Source organism: Halichoerus grypus, chromosome 5 (assembly GCF_964656455.1).
Source record: "Halichoerus grypus chromosome 5, mHalGry1.hap1.1, whole genome shotgun sequence".
In the NCBI taxonomy this organism is placed as follows: domain Eukaryota; kingdom Metazoa; phylum Chordata; class Mammalia; order Carnivora; family Phocidae; genus Halichoerus; species Halichoerus grypus.
The window spans coordinates 50,927,664-50,948,887 of NC_135716.1; positions in this window are offsets into that span (position 1 = coordinate 50,927,664).

Sequence of the window (21,224 nt, forward strand, 5' to 3'; positions counted from 1 at the left end):
ATATGTGCTCTATGAATATTTCCTAAATGTTAATAACCTTATACCAAATGTCTTCTTCTCAAGACCAATTTTTGTTGTCCAAATAGAAATATTTGTATGATGAAGTCTGCTTAATTAATGTCTAAATAGGTTAAAACAGGAAGAAGCATTTCTTTCTTCTAAAGACTGAAGAGTCTATAACTGGCTGGACATAGAAAAATTCAAGAATGATTTTATTATATAATTTCTTATGTGTGACTGTGACTTAAGTGTATATTTCTTATTATGAAAGGGGACAGTATGTACAGAAAATGTGAGATCCTGTACTTGTCAAGAAGGAATTGAGGTTACATAATGTACGATTTCAACTATATGACATTCTAGAAAAGGCAACACTATGGAGACAGTAAAAAGATCAGTGGTTGCCAGTGGTTAGGAGGGAGAAAGGAACAGGGAGAGTAGAGAAAAATTTGAGGGCAGTAAAACTACTCTGATCATACTATAATGGTGAGTACATATCATTACATATTTGTCCAAACTCATAGGGTATACAACACCAAGAGTGAACCCTAAGGTAAATTATGGACTTTGGGCCATGTGTCAGTGTAGGTTCATCAATTGTAACAAATGAACCACTCTGGGGGGAGGAAGTGATGTTGATAATTGAGGAGCCACTTGCATGTGTGGGTGTAGAAGAGATATGGGAACTCTGTATTTTCTGCTCAAAATTACTATGAATCTAAAACTGCTCTAAAAAATAAAGTCTACTTTAAAAAAAAAAAAACCAACCAAACAAACAAAATAAACGAAGAGAGAGTATAGGCTAAAAGATGCCTGAGTGTGAAATGAAGGTTACACTACTTCTAATTTACAGGTGTATACAGAGATTGCACACATACCACACAGTATAATTTGATGCTAAGATCCCAGACAAGTGTGCCTCCACATCTGGGTAAATCCAGAAGTCTCCTGGTACAACACACCCAGACAGATAATTTAAAATTTACATTAAGGAGTAAGTTGCTCATAGAGAAGCTTAATTTTTGAGTGAAACTGTTGGTGAACCAGGTTTATATTCAACTAACAAAAAGCAACTAAGTTATTTTAGGACACTGTATGTAAATCATCTTCTAGAACTAAAGAAGGAGGAGGAAGTAAAAGAAGGGAACACATATTAAAGAATAAATTACTGATAGAAAATTCTTTGTGTAGAGTAGGTTTGGTGTGAGTATAAGAAGAAACCAAGTAAGAATTGAATGAATTCTCAATTAAGTTCAATTAAATTGAAATTCAAGCCTAGATACCCATGAAGGAATTTAATGGTATAATGGAGAATCTAGGAAGAGTACCAGCAGATATTTCCTACCTCACATATTTTATTATACTGGTATTATATTGTGATGGTTAATTGTCTCTCTGTGCTAAGAAATGCCTAGATAACAGGTAAAGTATTATTTCTGGGTGTATCTTTGAAGGGGTTTCTGGAAGAGATTAGCATTTGAATTGGTAGACCAGATAAAGAAGATCACCCTCACCAAAGTGGGTGGGCATCATTCAATCTGTTAGGAGCCTGAACAGAACAAAAAGGTGGAAGAAATACGAATTTGCTCTCTTAGCCTGAGCTGGGACATTCATTTTCTCCTATCCTCAGACATCAGTGCTCTTGGTTCTTGGGCCTTAGAGCTCAGACTGAATTACACCACCAAGTTTCCTGGGTGTCCAGTTATACAAGCAGATCATGAGGACTTCTCAACCTCTATAATCATGTGAGCCAATTCCTATAATTAATTAATTTGTATATATCTTATTGGTCTGTTTCTCTGGAGAACCCTGACTAATACATATATGCTAGTCACAAAACTAATTCAATTACCATATAAAAAATAAGCTTTGAGAGTTGGAAAATATATGTTTTGCTCTAAATAATTTTGAGTAAATAAAACAATCCTATCTTTCAAAAGAAAAAAAATCAGTTTTTTTTCTTTGTGGCTGCAAATTGAATACAATTTCAAGTATACTAGGTATTCATGAGGTCTAAAATGTAATTCCCAAAATATAGTTATTTGTCCAATTGACAATTTTATACCTATGGTGGTTTAATTTGAAAGTAAGAAAAGATAATTCCACTTTTAATTTTCTCATTTTCTACAATATAAAATGTTCCTGACAATAATCTTTCTGCTCTTTGAAAGAAAATTACTATGATAGAGATGCCACTTTGAGTATTATGTAAATTTAAAAAGGGGTTTTATTATGTAAAACATAGATTATTTAAGTATTGTAATTATTATAACTTCTAAACTCATGTGGAAACAGATTTGATTATAAAATAAAGAAAAAGGAACATGATTTTAATTTGAATTAATTTAAAACTCTCATTATCTGTATATATAGTGATTTTAGTTTTAGTTTCTGTGCTTCTCTTACCTATAACTGCACAAAATGAATACTTCACATTAAAATTTCTTTTTTAAGCATAGAGAACCACTTTTCCCTTATCATTATATGACTACCATTTTCTCATCACACACTCCTTCAAAACAGACCTCCTAAGTTCCTCTGAGGGCTGCTTGCTGATTATCATGAATACTTCTCCCCAACAAATAACCACAAATGAAATCAGAGATTAAGTAGCAGTCTGAAAATAGTGCTCCCTGACCATTTCCTTCTGTCCCTCACCACCTTCAGAATCTTTGAAAAGGGTAGACTTAATGCACTGTTTATATGTCTGTGTCCCCACAGTGAGGAAACAACTGATTTAAAGTATGATTTTAATGTACTAAACTGTTTTTTCCTGTCTATAGGAAGAATAAATAATCAAATGTGTATCTGTGATTTTTTTTTCAACTGCATTTACTGTTTTTTTATATTAAGATGTAGACATGTGAAATCTATTTCAATATAATAAATCAACTATATATTACATGTCTATAAAATAACCAAAAAAGTAGAATATATTAAGAATGTGAAAAGATATTGCAGAGTACCTATAATTGCAGATAAAGTAGTAGATTCTTAGTGGGGAGAGAGTCCTACATGTATGAAACAAATAAAGAACTTTATAAATAAATCATGAAGTCAATGAAACTTAGGGCCAAATTCTTTGCAAATTAATGTTTATCCTTCATATGTATCATATGAAGAGTTGCCTAATGGTTAAATGAAAATATTTGTGTTAACTCTACTGATGATATAGCTAGCCTAAAAACTATTTCCTGTTATGCCACTGCTAATCTGTGGTTCATGGAGTAATAAAACCCTTCATTCATTTATTCCACAAATACTAATGCCTAGTGTTCTAGACATTCAGTAAAGAGAAGAATCAAAACTGACACTGTACTTGGCCTATGGAGCTCTGATTATAATGACAGGGATGAACTTTAATCAAAGAATCATGACACAAGTTTAATTTAAAATGATAAGATTTGGGGCACCTGGATGACTCAGTCAGTAAAGCATCTGCCTTCTGCTCAGGTCATCGTCCTGGAGTTCCAGGATGGAGAGGGGAGTCTGCTTCTCCCTCTTCCTCTACCTTCCCCCTGCTCCTTCTCTCTCTCTCAAATTAATAAATAAAATCTTTAAAAAATTAAAAAATTAAATGGTAAGAGTTATGAAAAAATACAGAGGTAAGAAACAAATAGACAATTTATTCTAGTCATGAGATAAGGGTTTAGAGATTGCCCCCTGAAGTACATGATGCTTAATTTAGAAATTATAATCTAGAGAATGAAAATTAAGAATGAAATTTAGAGAAATTTAGAGAGTAAAATTGAGTGAGTTCTAGAACTGGAAAGAGTAGGGAGAATGCAAAGATTCTGAGGTCAAGAAAGCACAATGTGAGAAAATTATCAAGGATAAAGTTCAGACAAGAGTAGAGAATGGAAATTTTTTGGATGAACCTGGAGAAACAGACAAGAATCAGGTTTTAAGATCCTATGTTACATGCCATAATACTATTTTTTAATTATTTTTTATTTATTTATTTTTTAATTTTTTATGTTATGTTAGTCACCATGCAATACATCATTGGTTTTTGATGTGGTGATCCACGATCCATTGTTTTCGTATAACACCCAGTGCTCCATGCAGTACATGCCCTCCTTAATACCCATCATTGGGCTAACCAATCCCCCCTCCCCTCTCCCCTCTAAAACCCCGTTTGTTTCTCAGAGTCCATAGTCTCATGGTTCAACTCTCCCTCCAATTCCCCCCCCCCCCACATTTTTCCCTTCCTTCTCCTAATGTCCTCCATGCTATTCCTTATGTTCCACAAATAAGTGAAACCATATGATAATTGACTTTCTCTGCTTGGCTTATTTCACTTAGCATAATCTCCTCCAGTCCCATCCATGTTGATGGAAAAGTTGGTTCTTCATCCTTTCTGATGGCTGAGTAATATTCCATTGTATATATGGACCACATCTTCTTTATCCATTCATCTGTTGAAGGGCATCTCGGCTCTTTCCACAGTTTGGCTATTGCGGACATTGCTGCTATGAACATTGGGGTGCATATGGCCCTTCTTTTCACTACATCTGTGTCTTTGGGGTAAATCCCCAGTAGTGAAATTGCTGGGTCATAGGGTAACTCTATTTTTAGATTTTTGAGGAACCTCCACACTGTTTTCCAAAGTGGCTATACCAACTTGCATTCCCACCAACAGTGTAAGAGGGTTCCCCTTTCTCCACAACCTCTCCAACATTTGTTGTTTCTTTCCCTGTCCATTTTGGCCATTCTAACTGGTGTAAGGTGGTATCTCAATGTGGTTTTGATTTGGATTTCCCTGATGGCTAATGATGATGAACATTTTTTCATGTGTCTGTTAGCCATTTGTATGTCTTCTTCAGAGAAGTGTCTTTTCATATCTTCTGCCCACTTTTTGACTTGATTATTTGTTTTTTGGAGTTGAGTTTGAGAAGTTCTTTATAGATCTTGGATACCAGCCCTTTATCTGTAGTGTCATTTGCAAATATCTTCTCCCATTCTGTGGGTTGCCTCTTTGTTTTGTTGACTGTTTCCTTTGCTGTGCAGAAGCTTTTTATCTTGATGAAGTCCCAAAAGTTCATTTTTGCTTTTGTTTCACTAGCTTTTGGAGATGTATCTTGAAAGAAGTTGCTGTGAGCGATGTCAAAGAGGTTACTGCCTATGTTCTCCTCTAGGATTTTGATGGATTCCTGTCTCACATTGAGGTCTTTCATCCACTTTGAGTTTATCTTTGTGAATGGTGTTAGAGAATGGTCGAGTTTCATGCTTCTGCATGTGGCTGTCCAATTTTCCCAGCACCATTTATTGAAAAGACTGTCTTTTTTCCATTGCATCTTTTTTCCTGCTTTGTCAAAGATTATTTGACCATAGAGTTGAGGGTCCATATCTGGGTTCTCTATTCTGTTCCATTGGTCTATATGTCTGTTTTCGTGCCAGTACCATGCTGTCTTGGGGGTCACGGGTTTGTAATATAGCTTGAAATCGGGCAACATGATGTCCCCAGCTTTGTTTTTCTTTTTCAACATTTCCTTGGCAATTCGGGGTCTTTTCTGATTCCATACAAATTTTAGGATTGTTTGTTCCAGCACTTTGAAAAATGTCATTGGAATTTTGATCGGGATGGCATTAAAGGTATAGATTGCTCTGGGTAGCATAGACATTTTAACAATGTTTATTCTTCCGATCCATGAGCATGGAATATTTTTCCATCTTTTTGTGTCTTCTTCAATTTCTTTCATGAGTGTTTTGTAGTTCCTAGAGTATAGATCCTTTACCTCTTTGCTTAGGTTTATTCCGAGGTATCTTACGGTTTTTGGTGCTATTGTAAATGGAATCATTTCTCTAATTTCTCTTTCTACAGTTGTGTTGTTAGTGTATAAGAAAGCAACTGATTTCTGTGCATTGATTTTGTATCCTGCCACATTACTGAATTGCTGTATGAGTTCTAGTAATTTTGGGGTGGAGTCTTTTGGGTTTTCCACATAAAGTATAATGTCGTCTGCGAAAAGAGAGTTTGACTTCTTCTTTGCCAATTTGAATACGTTTTATTTCTTTTTGTTGTCTGATTGCTGTTGCTAGGACTTCTAGTACTATGTTGAACAATAGTGGCGATAGTGGGCATCCTTGACGTGTTCATGATCTTAAGGTTTCCCTTAAGATTTCCTTAAGGTTTCCCTTCAGGCTCTCAGCTTTTCCCCATTGAGGATGATATTCGCTGTGGGTTTTTCATAGATGGATTTTATGAACGTGAGGAATGTTCCCTCTATTCCTATACTCTGAAGAGTTTTAATCAGGAAAGGATGTTGTATTTTGTCAAATGCTTTTTCTGCATCGATTGAGAGGACCATATGGTTCTTCTCCCTCCTCTTATTAATGTGTTCTATCACAGTGATTGATTTGTGAATGTTGAACCACCCTTGCATCCCGGGGATAAATCCCACTTGGTTGTGATGGATGATCCTTTTAATGTATTGTTGGATCCTAGTACCCAGGATTTTGTTGAGGATTTTGGAATCCATATTCATCAGGGATATTGGTCTGAAATTCTCCTTTTTGATGGGGTCTTTGCCTGGTTTGGGGATTAAGGTAATGCTGGTGTCATAGAATGAGTCTGGAAGTTTCCCTTCTGTTTCTATTTTTTGAAACAGCTTCAGTAGAATTGGTATTATTTCTTCTTTGAATGTTTGGTAGAATTCCCCAGAGAATCCATCAGGCCCTGGACTCGTTTTTTGGGAGGTTTTTGATCACTGCTTCAATCTCGTTACTGGTTATTGGCCTATTCAGGTTGTCAATTTCTTCCTGTTTCAGTCTCGGCAGCTTATAGGTTTCCAGGAAGGCCTCCATTTCATCCAGATTGCTCAGTTTATTGGCATATAGTTGTTGATAATAATTTCTAATAATTGTTTCTATTTCCTTGGTGTTAGTCGTGATCTCTCCCCTTTCATTCATAATTTTATTAATTTGGGTCCTTTCTCTTTTCTTTTGGATAAGTCTGGCCAGTGGTTTATCGATCTTATTAATTCTTTCAAAGAACCAACTCCTAGATTCGTTGATCTGATCTACTGTGTTTCTGGTTTCTAATTCATTGATTTCTGCTCTAATTTTAATTATTTCTCTTCTAATGCATGGCTTAGGTATTGTTTGTTGCTTTTTGTCGAGTTCTTTAAGGTATAGAGTTAGTTGGTGAATTCAGGATTTTTCTATTTTTTTGAGTGAGGCTTGGATGGCTATGTATTTCCCCCCTAGGACCACCTTTGCAGTATCCCATAGGTTTTGGACCAATGTGTTTTCATTCTCATTGATTTCCATGAATTGATTAAGTTCTTCTTTGATTTCCTGGCTGACCCAAACATTCTTGAGCAGAGTGGTCTTTAGCTTCCAAGTGTTTGAAGTGTCTGCCAAATTTTTTCTTGTGATTGAGTTCCAGTTTTAGAGCATTGTGGTCTGAGAATATGCAGAGAATAATCTCAATCTTTTGGTATCAGTTGAGACCTGATTTGTGACCCAGTATGTAGTCTACTCTAGAGAAAGTTCCATGTGCACTCCAGGAGAATGAATATTCTGTTGTTTTAGGGTGGAATGTTCTGTAAATATCTATGAGGTCCATCTGGTCATTGAATGTATCATTCAAAGCTCTTGTTTCCTTGTTGATTTTCTGCTTACATGATCTGTCCATTGCTGAGAGTGGAGTATTGAGGTCTCCTACAATTAACGTATGGTTATCAATATGACTCTTTATTTTGGTTAACAGTTGGCTTATGTAGATGGCTGCTCCCATGTTGGGGGCATAGATATTTACAATTGTTAGATCTTCTTGTTGGATAGACCCTTTAAGAATGATATAGTGTCCTTCTGTGTCTCTAATTACACACTTTAGTTTAAAATCTAATTTGTCTGCTATAAGAATTGCTACGCCAGCTTTCTTTTGAGGTCCGCTGGCATGGAAGATGGATGTCCATCCCTTCACTTTCATTCTGGATGTATCTTTAGGTTCAAAATGAGTCTCTTGTAGACAGCATATGGATGGGTCCTGTCTTTTTATCCCATCTGCAACCCTGTGCTGTTTTATGGGAGCGTTTAGGCCATTCGTGATGAGAGTGATTATTGAAAGATATGAATTAATTGTCATCATGTTGCCTGTGAAGATGTTGTTTTTATAGATTGTCCCTGTAATTTCTGTTGTATATCACTCTTGGGGTCTTTCTCCTTTTATAGAACCCCCTTAATATTTCTTGCAGGGCCGGCTTAGTGGTCACATATTTTTTCAGTTTCTGCCAGTCGTGGAAGCTCTGCATCTCTCCATTCTAAATGAAAGCCGTGCCGGATAAAGTATTCTTGGCTGCATGTTCTTCTCATTTAGGACCCTGAATATGTCTTGCCAGGCCTTTCTGGCTTGCCAGGTCTCTGTGGATAGGTCTGATGTTATTCTGATGTTCCTTCCTCTGTAGGTAAGGAATCTCTTCCCCCAGAAGAGACCATTTCCAAGCCTCTGCCTCAGAGCAGAGAGACTGCAGTCTGTTCTTCAGTGAGCTCTCCAGGCCACACCGTCTCCGTTTCTGTCCGTGCTGCTATAAACTGCAGCATCCTGGGTTGTGCGCTCCTCCGCAGTGCTCCCAGTCCTACCTCCAGGTCGGGGCACGTCTCTGCCCTTTGTGCTTCTAAAACCGCCAGCCCCTTCAGTTCTTGGGCGCGACCCCGCTGCTCCGGGTTTCCACCCCGGGGGCTGCTCTAAAGTCCTTTCCCCGCAGCTACTGGTCTGCGAGTCTGTGCCCGGTGCCCAGTGCTCGAGGCTGTCACTCACTGGTGGTGTAGGATCCCCATGGCCAGGCTCCCTCCCACTGCCGTTTATCCTCCGATATCTGCCCACAGAATCAGGGCTCCCCTTTTCGTACTTCAAAACCAACCGCCTGCAATATTCTGCTTGTAGAGATCCAGATCTTCTTACATCTCAGGCTGGTTTCGTAGGTGCTCAGAGTGGTCTGGTAGATATCCAGCTCAATTCCGGGGACCAGTTGAAATAGGGTCCCCTACTCCTCCCCCATCTTTCTCCCCTCCCTATTTTTTAATTATTAAAAAATACAGAAAGCTATGGAAATATTTTGGAGAAGAGAGTAAAAAGTAAAATTGTGCTTTAAATAGACTTGTTCAGCTTAAGTAGGAATTAGTAGAATAGAAGAGTGTATTAATATTACAGCTTTATCAGAACTCATCACTTTTTCCTTGGTGGGAGTAGAGATCCATTGTTTCATTTGGGAAAAAAATTAAGTTATGGGTAACTACCTTGTTAACCAGATCAGGTCAAGGCCACCATGAAAAACAGATACTCTTTAACTGATTATGAAATTTATCTTGTAAATAATCTATAATAATATCTTAAAGGTTTTAGATATATTATTTATCCAGCACTTTTTAATAATTATTCTGTTTGGATTGCAGACAAAAGGAAGACTCTTCTGACATCACTGCCCACAAATACATGACTGTTCTGAAACCCTTTCTGTGACAAGGTGAAGATCATGACACAGAATCTCTTGTCGATCACACAGCTTTATGTTGGCATCCCTAGTGCTGTAAGGAACTGAGAGAAATGTCCATGACTATGCTTCTATTTTTAATGGAATTAATATTTCATAAGATTCTACCTCTATTGCATTAAACAATAATGAACCGAATTATGCCTGACAGCTGTTTTCCATTTATGTTACTTTTTACTCACATAAAAAAATAATAATAATTCACATTGCTTCAGTAACATAAACTCTGCTTGACAGCTAGCTGATTTTCTGTCAGTAGCCCTTGGAGTGTAAAGGAACATTTATGATGGATTAAATTTAAAAGCAAACAAATATCAGTAAAATAAAAGGGTCTTCAGTCATCTATATTAAATTTTTCTTTACTTAAAGTATGCATCTATTCTAGCAAAGTTGTTAAACTGAGGAAGTATTTATCAAGCTGTGATTTAATTACTGGAATAGTTGGGCTATTTGTTAGTTTGATTTCTGAAATGTTATCAAAATTTGGCTAATATTAAAAATATCCTTAAACAAACCTTGAATAATAACTAAATTTAATGAAGTGGTTCTCCAAGGAAATTTTGTCTTTAGATATTTCCATTTCAATTTCACTTTTGGTAAGTAGAATTGCTCAATACTAAGAAACATGTCTATTCTTTCAGGTTTCTCTGTTATTATGAAACCTGAAGACATTTCCTTCAATTGGATTTCATTCCTAAACATTTCAGAGGGTGCAGTTAAAATTTTTTGGCTTACTTTTTAAAAAGTAGGGTGGTGGTTGCTCTGGTGGCAGCGCTTTCTTCTTCTTTTTTAAATTTTATTTATTTATTTGAGAGAGAGCAAGAGAGACAGCATGAGCAGGGTGAAGGGCAGAGGAAGAAGCAGATGCCCCGCTGAGCAGGGAGCCCAATGCAAGGCTCAATCCTGGGACTCTGGGATCATGACTTGAGCCAAAGGCAGACACTTAACCAGCTGAGCCACCCAGGTGCCCTTCTTCTAATGACACATCTTTCTTTATAGAACTAAATGAACTCTACAACTAAATATATTAGCCCCATTATCTTTCATAACACCCCAATAATTCAGCACCTATGGAAGCCTGCCACAAAGCATAATTCTAAGTGGGGTTAGTCATATTAAAAGTTGTATAACTTCTTGAAAATTCATTCAGATGCACCCTTTCTATGGCACCTTTAAGAATATCCAGAAGTCTTTAAAACCTCTGACCATCTTGGAGTAACTGGGATAAGCTTTGCTTTCCTACTAATATAGGAAAGAAATCAGTATTTAGAAATCTATAAAACAGCTGTTTTCAGGTATTAGAAAAGAGGCAGTACAGGACTGTGATACATGAGAGAAGGGAACACATAAGGAGATCCCCACATTTGTCTCGAATTTCTGCCGAGGCACTTTCTGGTCTGTGGTGCAGATGTATGGAGTCCAAGCATATGCACATGGCCTTGCTGAGTTGAAGACTAAGTTTGGAGAGTAAGACTAATGAGGGGACTGATCTGTGAAGTATGATGCAGTAGAGGAAAGAGCTATGCAAAAATATGGCACCAGAAGTCTACATGAGGTTTTCCAATCACTATTCTACTCTGTTTTCACAAGTCCAGCTTTTTTAGATTCCACTTATAAGTAACATCATTCAGCATCTGTCTTTCTCTGTCTGACATGTCTCACTTGGCATAAGACCTCAAGGTCCACCCATGCTGTTGCAAATGGCAAGATCTGCTTCTTTCTCATGACTGAATAATATTCCATTGTATATATAGACCACAGCTTCTTTATTCATTTATTCGTTGACAGATGCCAGTTTCCATATCTAGGTTATTGTAAATGATGTTGCAAATAACACGGAAGTGTGGGTATTTCTTTGACATCCTGTTTTCAGTTGCTTAGTATATACTCAAAAGTGGAATTGCTGGATCAAATGGTAATTCTATTTTTAATTTTTTGGGGAAATGCAATACCATTTTCCATAATGGTTGCAGCAATTTATATTCTCACCAAAAGTATCCTAGGGTCCCCTTTACTTCACATACTCACCAACACTTGTTATCTTTTGTCTTCTTGATGATGCCACTCTAATAAGTGAGAGATGATTTCTCATTGTGATATTGATTTTCATTTTCCTGATATTAGTTATGCTGAGCATCTTTGCATGTACCTGTTGGCAATGTGTATGTCTTCTTTGAAAAAATGTTTGTTAATTCCTCTAACCATTTTTTTATTTGATTACAGTTTTGTTATTAAGTTGCATAAGTTCTTTCTATATTTTGGATATTAATCATTTATCCAATATATGGTTGGCAAATATTTTCTGCCATACATAGGTTGCCTTTTCATTTTGTTGATGATTTTGTTTGCTGTGCAGAAACTTTTGTTTATGTAGTCTTACTTTTTGATTTTTGCTTTCGTTGCTTGTGTTTTTGGAGTCATACCAAAAAAAAAAAAAAAAAGAAAGAAAGAAAGAAAGACAAAAACAATGTCAAAGAGCTTCTTCCCTACCTCTCCTTCAAGTTTTATGGTATCAGGTCTTATGTTTAAGTCTTTAATCCATTTTGAGTTAATTTTTTGAGTGGTATAAGGTAGGGGTCCAAATGTTGTTATCCAGTTTTCCCAACACCCTTTGTTGAAGAGACTATCCTTTCCCCACTGAATGTTCTTGGCTTCCCTGTCAAATATGAGTTGACTGTATATGCAATCATTTATTTCTGGGCTCTCTAATCTGCTCCACTGGTCTATGTGTCTTTTTTTATGCCAGTGCCATGCTGTTTTAATTACTAACACTTTGTACTATAGTTTGAAATCAGGAAGTGTGATGCCTGTGTAGCAGGCATTTACCCTGCTACATTCTAGCATTTTTACCTACAATGACAGACTGGCTTAACTACTTTCATAAATGTAATTGATGCCATTATGTATTCAGAAAGTCTTCATTTACAGGGCTTTTAGGCATTGGGCAATCAGTTATAACAACCAGAGAAACAAAGAATCTGTACTGCATTCAAGGTAATAATTTTAGAGCTCAAGGTAATATAATAATTAATAGAAAATGGAAAGATACCATTTTTGTCTACCAGATGGTTTAAATTTTATTTTATTCAAATGGCTGCACTGATACAATAAAAAATAATCTTGGATAAAAGTTCACAATGAAATACATCTCTTTTAAGAATGGTCATAAAGCATTTTTTATTTTTTTTTTATTTTTTAAGCATTTATTTTTAAGGGGTGATTGGGTGGCTCAGTCGGTTGGGCATCTGCCTTCAGCTCGGGTCCTGATCCTGGAGTCCCGGGATCCAGCCTTGTGTCAGGCTCCCTGTTGAGCAGGGAGTCTGCTTCTCCCTCTGGCCCTCCCCTTTCTCGTGCTCTCTCTCTCTCAAATAAAATCTTTTTTTTTAAATAATGTATTTTTAAGTAGTATTTACACCCAACGTGGGGCTCAAATTCACAACCGTGAGGTCAAGAGTCACATGCTCTACCAAATGAGCCAGCCAGGTGCTCTGTAAAGCATTTATTTTAAATTTTAGAATTTTAAAATTCAATATAATTGAATAAAGAAAATAAAATATTCCTTGAATTAAAATAGGTCACTTGTCTTTGAAGGATTATTCTTCTGTGGTGTGTAATTATTTATCATGATCCAAGAAAGGTAGGAGTTGAATTAAAATTAATGTATCTTTGCCTTATATACACCGGGTTGAAATCTGCAGTCTTTGATTTCACTTCAACTTGTATTTATGTGTTGTAACTTTAAAAGCTTTTACCAATTTAGCTGTAGTTCTATTTCACATTTATAGAATAATGAAAATAATAATTTGCTTCTAAAGTATTTGGCAATCCAAGTACAAAATTGCTGCAAACTACAAAGTATTACTTTAATCAGATACAAAAACATTGAATTCTGAGGCTCTTGTTGAGTATTTCATTTCAAGATATTTCATGGTACTACGTCTCCAGCTAATTTCTCTGGCTTTACAGGATACGCCTGCTTTCTGTCTCTCCTGATAAACGACATCTTCCGCTTTTTCTGTATTCTATAATTTGTGTTATTGAAAAGGTAAATCTCTTAGAATAAAGGCCTAGCAATGACTTTGCCAAAAATCTTTCAAAATCTCTATTCCCAAACTCTAAAAATATTATTTGCAAGTCAAAGTTGTATTTTCTCTAAATTAAATTTTGTTAGTCTAAGTTACCAGCTCAGCCAATCTTGGTTTTACTTTTCCATTTTCCTTTATAAGACTGATCACTTACTTTTGCATCTTTTAATATGTTTTTAAATCATTTCTGGGGCTTAAAAAAGTCCTGAGAAGAAACTTGGTAAAAGTACTCTTTTGAGTGCTGCTATGATAGGTGTTTTTCACTACCCTTACACATCACTATGACAGTCCTACACAAAAACTCTACTTGAAGTATGAAAATTAGTATAATTCCATGAAACAGAGATGAAGTTGAGCTGCCTCTTAAGGAAACTAGACTTTGAGACATCACTTTCTTTTTCAATAGGATATACATATGCAACCTACAGTTGAGCTTCTTTGGGTTTCTAATGTATTCTTTCATCATTTTATCATTAATCTTCACAAAAATTCTTATTAAGCCTGCTTATATATGCTTTGACAATAACACCTGTAACAATGGGTCCATGTGTCATTAGACAATATCTTTCATAATTCTTAGATTTACCTTATACTGTACTTACATGGGGAGGTATAATAGGTAAAATAATATGAACGTAACTTCTGGTATTAGAGAACAGTTCAAATACTGGATTTTTCATATAATAGCTATACTACTATGAATATATTTCTGAAATCTTAGAGTTTATTTTTTTTCTCCTGCTACATGTTCATTCAGGTTTATTTAGAGAAATATAAACTGTTCATTCCAGTCATTCATGGGAAAAGCTGAATGGCAGCCATAGTTGAATATTCTCTGTACTTATTCCAGACACTGAAGAAAGCTTTAGAAGATTTTGAACTGGCAAATTCTTGATTTTTAGTCAAAACTCACTGACCACAGTTACAGTTAGTCACTTAGCAAGTACCCCTAACCTGTGTTCAGCTGGAAAAGTGTTGCAAGTAATTGATGAGAAGTTCTATTGACTACTACATTTATATATCTGAGTCCTTTAAAGAAAAAAATAATACCCATGTTATAGAGCTGCTTCAAGGAGTTAATTAGATATTGAATGTAGAATTCTTATCACAATGTATGATACACAATGTAAACTATTAAATTTAGCATTATTTTATCATAATTATTTTTATTTTCAATGATTTGGTAAACAGAGAATAACTTGCCATTTTTAGCACTGTCTTCTCTATCCTTTTTCTTGGAAAACACTGAAACCAATAGTAATTTATTCTTTCATATTGTGAGAAAAATTAAATGTTCTCTTTTTACAAGGTTTCTGATAACACATGCATTTTCTCACTTTCCCACATCCCTGATACCATACTCACAACAAATATTACACATTTAAAAAATAAAATTCCAAATTAAATTGTTATCATATATTGGAAAATTACTGTATTATAGATCTTTAGTCTTGTATGTCCAATTCTTTCTATGTAAGTTAAGTATATTAACCTCAGTTTACAGATGAGGAAACTTATGTTCACAAATAGAAAGATGGTTGCAAAGTGCCCCATAGGTAGGAAATAGCATAGTGAGGATTTAAAGATAAGTCTAACTCCAAAATGAAACTTCTCAAAATATACATTTTTCTATTTAACCAATTGCTTAGTGCCTTATAGTTTATAATTAAATTCTGTATACTTGTTTAACTTTACAGTTACCACGTTAGGTGGTTATCATTTGCATGATACTCATTTTGTAGAATACTCACACTGAAGTTTACAAACATAAAAGTTACTGGCTAGGAATCAAACTAATAACTTTTGAGGTAGTTGTTTTTTTTTTTAATTAATCAATATGCTCTGACCTGAGACTTGGGATTTATTTTTATTTTATAAGTGTTTTGTGAAATGTCAATAATGGTTATAAAAATTAATGTGCAGAAGAAGGCTCACAGTCAAATAAGTTTGAGAAAGATTTAGTGTAGATTTCCATACTATAGGCTTTCAGAGCTTTTAATATCTTAGTGTATATTTTGACCCTCCAAGAAGTAAATATATAAAACAATATGAAAGTTTATGCATTTACCCATTAGGAATTTATACATGCAGCCACAGAGTATTTAATTATATACCTATTTACTCTCTACATACAATTAGAGTAATCCCTAATTCTTAAAATCTTTCATATTAAAGATGTGAGTTGACAATGCTGTTTCTTATTTTTCCTACCCGCCTGCTTGCTCTTCTTTTTAAGGAAAAAGAGGCACCATTCTGATTAAACAGAATGGAATTACAAATTACATACTTTTTTGATAATTTTATTTTTATTGAATGTGTGGAACAAAGGTTTTTTTTTTTCCCCAGAATAATCACATTTTCTTTAATTATGAGAAAACTATTGGAAGATTCAGACATGATAAAAATAACAATTGTGATTATTTTACATATTCTTATAGTTTATTTCTAAACTACCATTTCAGGGGTGCCTGGATGGCTCAGTTGGTTAAGCATCTGACTTTTGATTTTGGCTCAGGTCATGATCTCAGAGTCAGGAGATCAAGCCTTGTGTCAGGCTCCACGCTCAGTGTGGAATCTACTGGAGATGCTCTCTCTCCTTCTCCCTCTACCCTTTTCCCCACTCCCCCTTTCTCAATAAATAAATAAATAAAATCTTAAAAAAAAACCCTACCATTTCAGTGAGAGAGTTTACTTCTTAGAGAACTGTGTATAGCATGTAAACATGATACTAATTAAATTCAAAACTAAAGGTATAAATTATATAGTTTATATGTTTCCTAAAATCTCAAATGATATTCATGTCAACATTGCAAAATTCTTCTGGGAAATGCCTAAGAAAAGTCTCCAGGAATAAGTTTACACCAAATATTAATGTGTACATGAATTATATAACACTTTAATGTAGAGAAGTGACCTTTATTTCCTTTGTGATTTAAAACTAAAATTAGGGCAAATTTAAAAGACCAGGAGGGGCTAATCAGACAGTAATGTTATGTCTTCTTTTGAAGGTTTTATTTACTTATTTATTTGAGAGAGAGAGAGAGAGCGAGACAGCACACAAGTCATGGGGGAGGGGCAGAGGGAGAAGCTGACTCTTCACTTAGCAGGGAATCCAAAGCGGTGCTGGATCCCAAGACCTCGGGATCATGACCCGAGCCGAAGGCAGATGCTTAGCCCACTGAGCCACAGGTGCCCCCAGAAATGTTCTATCTTGATAGTGAGTGGAGAAGCAATGGAAGAGAAGAGGAAAAAAAAGGCAGGATAGTGTTAGGGAATAGAGGAAGAAACTGAGTAACTATAAAAAGAAAATTTGCATTCAGTATGTACAAGAATTGGAATTAAGAGTAGCACATTTTGGAGCTCAATATATATTGAGGAAATGGAGAAGGAGAATATTGAGCATACAATTCAAGAACCAAACGTCTGCAGATTGAGAAACTGCAACAGAACTCAGGCATCTGAAAACTGGTATGAAAGTCCTGTTTTCTTTCTTTTTTTTTTTTTAAAGATTTTATTTATTTGACAGAGAGAGACACAGCGAGAGAGGGAACACAAGCAGGGGGAGAGGGAGAGGGAGAAGCAGGAACCCCACTGAGCAGGGAGCCCAATGTGGGGCTCGATCCCAGGACCCTGGGATCATGACCTGAGCCAAAGGCAGACGCTCAACAACTGAGCCACCCAGGCGCCCCAAAAGTCCTGTTTTCAAAAGTGCATCTTAAGGAGGGTCACCTACCTGCTACAATGAATCTGACTGTAATTTACAAGAAAAGCACCATTTTAGGTAATACCTAAAATGTGTTACCTCATTTGTTTTCCTGTCCGTAATTTGTGCCCTAAGACCCTCAGATTATAAAAGTATTTAATGAATGAATAGAAGGCTCCAAGTGGGATGATTTGAGTAATTCATTTTGGTGACCTTTGGTATGGAAATATCTCTAAAGCTAGGCGATTTTTCCTTCCTCATGACAAGAATGGCTACATAAATCATGTGACCTCATTCACGTTATTACCAGGTTTGAAGCCAGTTAAAATAAATGATAAAAGATATTTTATGTCAAACAACATGAGTTTGCTTTCATTTACATCAGACATCACTAGCCTAAAAATGCAAGTGCAGAAAAGCACAAGTTAGGATATTTTATTTCTTTCAAATTTATTTTATTCATTTAGTTTACTTTTTCATATATATTTTAGCTTATTTACCTTCTCCTATTTATAGGACAACTTGAAGAAAATGTTTTCAGGGGCGCCTGGGTGGCTCAGATGGTTAAGCGTCTGCCTTCGGCTCAGGTCATGATCCCAGGGTCCTGGGATCGAGTCCCACATCGGGCTCCCTACTAGACAGGGAGCCTGCTTCTCCCTCTACCTCTGCCTCTCTCTCTCTCTCTCTGACTTTCATGAATAAATAAATAAAACATTTAAAAAAAAAAAAAAAAAAGAAAATGTTTTCAGACTTCTTTAGAATCATGGAGGAATTTTATTTTGGAATTACCTAAGAAAGAAATGAAAATATCCTCAGTTCACCCAAGTCCTTTATTAAACAACATTATAAGTGAAAATCTGTTTCCCCTGCTATATTATCTGAATACTCTGCTTAAAGAAACAAATAAACACCCTGACAGTTGACTGACAGGAAAGATGTTTTGTTTCCTTTTTTATTCCAGCTTCATTATTTGCCATGGAGATGAATTCTTGAAGTGACAGTTTGTGTTCATTTTAGTTCAGCTGTTCATTGACTTGTGCAACATCAAAATCCTTTCCAAAATGAAAAAAAAAAGTGATGCCTAGATATGATTCAGCGCCAAGCAATTTTACATGTTAGACAAGGACTCTTGGTATTTGAAGATAAAGGCATTTTGAAAGTCCACTGCAAAATCTCTAAAATTGTCATAATTCCAGTGTGGCGATATATCCTATTAAACTGCCACCACTTATTAATGGCCGTCACAATTTAGGGTCCTTGAACACAGGCACCCTGTATCTCATTAAGGCATCTCTTCCCACTCTTCCCGCAAACATGACATTTAGAAGACCATTATATGACTTACATAGATAATTGCTACAAGGTTCTAAGCCGCCCTGATCCTGCTCTGGCTTCGAGTCGTCAGCCTACTGTCAGCACATTCCAGTAGAGCTCTTATTAGTTAAATATTCTTGACAGTTCCTCACAAATACTATGTTTTTAAAATCTGAAAAGTTTAAACAGCTTGACATTTTAAGGGTTATCACTTTCTTTCCCAGAATAATTATTGCCAGTGTCAATAATGTATTTTTTTAAACTGGTGTATGGACAATAAAAATGTTAGGAGTTCATTTTCTACAGATTTATTTCAGTGTCGTTTTAAGAAATAATGTGTAATGTTATAAGCAGTAGGTGATGTAATTATGAGTCTGGTCTTTTTTTGCACATATAATTATTCTTCTATGCTTATTATTCTAAAATCATGTACTGCAAGACAAAACTTCGATAAAATAGAGATTAAAGGTCTGGAAGTTGACATAAAAGCTAAATTCATGGCAAAATTGCAAGTTTTCACTTCTTTTTTAATGTTGAAAATGGCTAATTTAAGTTTTAAAGTCACAGAGTAGACGTAAGTCAAGTTGGGAAAACTCTTTGGGATTCTCACCCACCTCTGCATCCAGGCCTATGATTAGAAGAGTATTAGATTAGAAGATTAGATTAGAAGAACATTTTTCTTATCACTTAAGTAAGTGTAGCAAAAAGCAGGAAAACAAATGCAAGGGACCCTGCAGAAAATATATATTTTTCAAATGTGAGAAGATTTCCAAATAATTAAAATAGTAAGGGAAGGTAGTAAGTATTTAAAGGAATTTTAATTATGTTTAATCATGTATATTTGAGAATTGAACTAAAAACCTTGCAATGGACCTGCATATAGGAATATTTATCTTTCAAAGTCCAAGATATGGACTTGTCCTTGAACATTTCTGGGAAGCAGAGGATCATTTTAAGGCAAATAAAATCCCAATGTTGAATAGAATTTTTTTTACTGAAAGTTCTTCACACTGAACCCAAAGCTACTTTTCTGAAACTCATATTTATGGTTGTGGCAGCAAAATGACCTTGCAAAAATATCTATGCTCTAGATCCTTGAACCTGTGGGTATGTCATATGGCAAAAAGCACTTTGCAGATGTGAATAAGGTTAAAGATTTTGAGATGGATAGATGGTCATAAACCATTAGGGTGGGACTAGTCTGTTAATATAAGGCCTTAAAACAGAGTATTTTCTCCAGTTGGAGGCAAGAAGACATAAAGCAGAAGTGAAGATCAGAGAGACTTAAACTATGAGAAGGACTCAATCTGCCATTGCTGGCTTTGAAGACAAAGGGCTACAGACCTGGGGGCACAGGAGGCCTCTAGAAGCTGAAAACAATATCCAGGTGGAAACCAGTAAGGAAACAGGGCCTTCAGCCCTAAAATGCACGGGAGTGAATTCTGACAACAAGCTGAGGGAGCCTAACAGTGGATTCTCCTCCAGAAACAGCAGGTAAGATTTCACCTCTGCCCTCTGAGACCCAAAGCAAACAACCAAGCCCACTCTGATTTCTGAAATACAGAACAGTAATAAATTTATAATAATAAACTTATGGTAATAATAATGACTGTAATATAAAATAATACAGTGTTCACTGGTTCTGTCTCCTGGCTCTGCAAAGAAACCCTGTAACTCCCAATCCAACTCCTTGGAATAATTTCAGGTTTTCAAAATAACTCAGTATCTTCCTATTCGCCTTCTTTTCTCCAAGCTAACCCTTAATTCTTTGAAGTATCCTTGCCCTCCCCAAAGGCATTAACTAATATATCTCTCTGTATATGCCCTGTTTTGTTCGTGTCAATCATAAAGCACTGTGCTCTGTATTAAACAGTGATTCAGAAGTGAACTGACTGAAAAGGGCACAGAATTATCTACTACTTAAAGGTGGAAAGTTGTAACAATGCACGATTTTTTTTTTTTTTTTTGGCAAACATTTCATACTGCTAGCAACTTATCTATGGTCAGTTTATATCTTTGGATATTTCTCAGATAAATTTCTCTAAACCATTTTCATCCATCCTAAAAATGATCAGTTGATTTTTAAAAGTTATACCCATACAAACACCAAACACTTATGCCACCTACACACATATAATTGATTTTTGGAAATTTTCCTCATATTAGTTTTTGATCTAAAACCAATGACAAGAATACTTAAATTACTATATTTCTTTGATTCAAAGAAATGGCCACTATAATTTAATAACATATTTTGGAGAAAAAAAGAAGTCTAATCAAATTACCTATGTACATCTATCATAGGATATATTTCAATTTAGAAATGCTAAAATGTGAAGTGAAACTTTATTTAGGAATGTTATATATAAAACAATATATATATTTATGTGTGTATATATATGATTATATATATATATATACATACACATTTCAAAACAATCATATACATTTGCAAGTATGATTTGATGTAGTGAATATGACCTTATTGGAAATAGTATCTTTGTAAATATAATTAAGTATCTCAGGATGAAATCATCTTGGATTTAAGGTAGGTCCTAAATCCAATGACTAGTGTCCTTAGAAAAGAGAAGGATATTTGGGGCAAAGAGGCACGTGGAAGGGAGA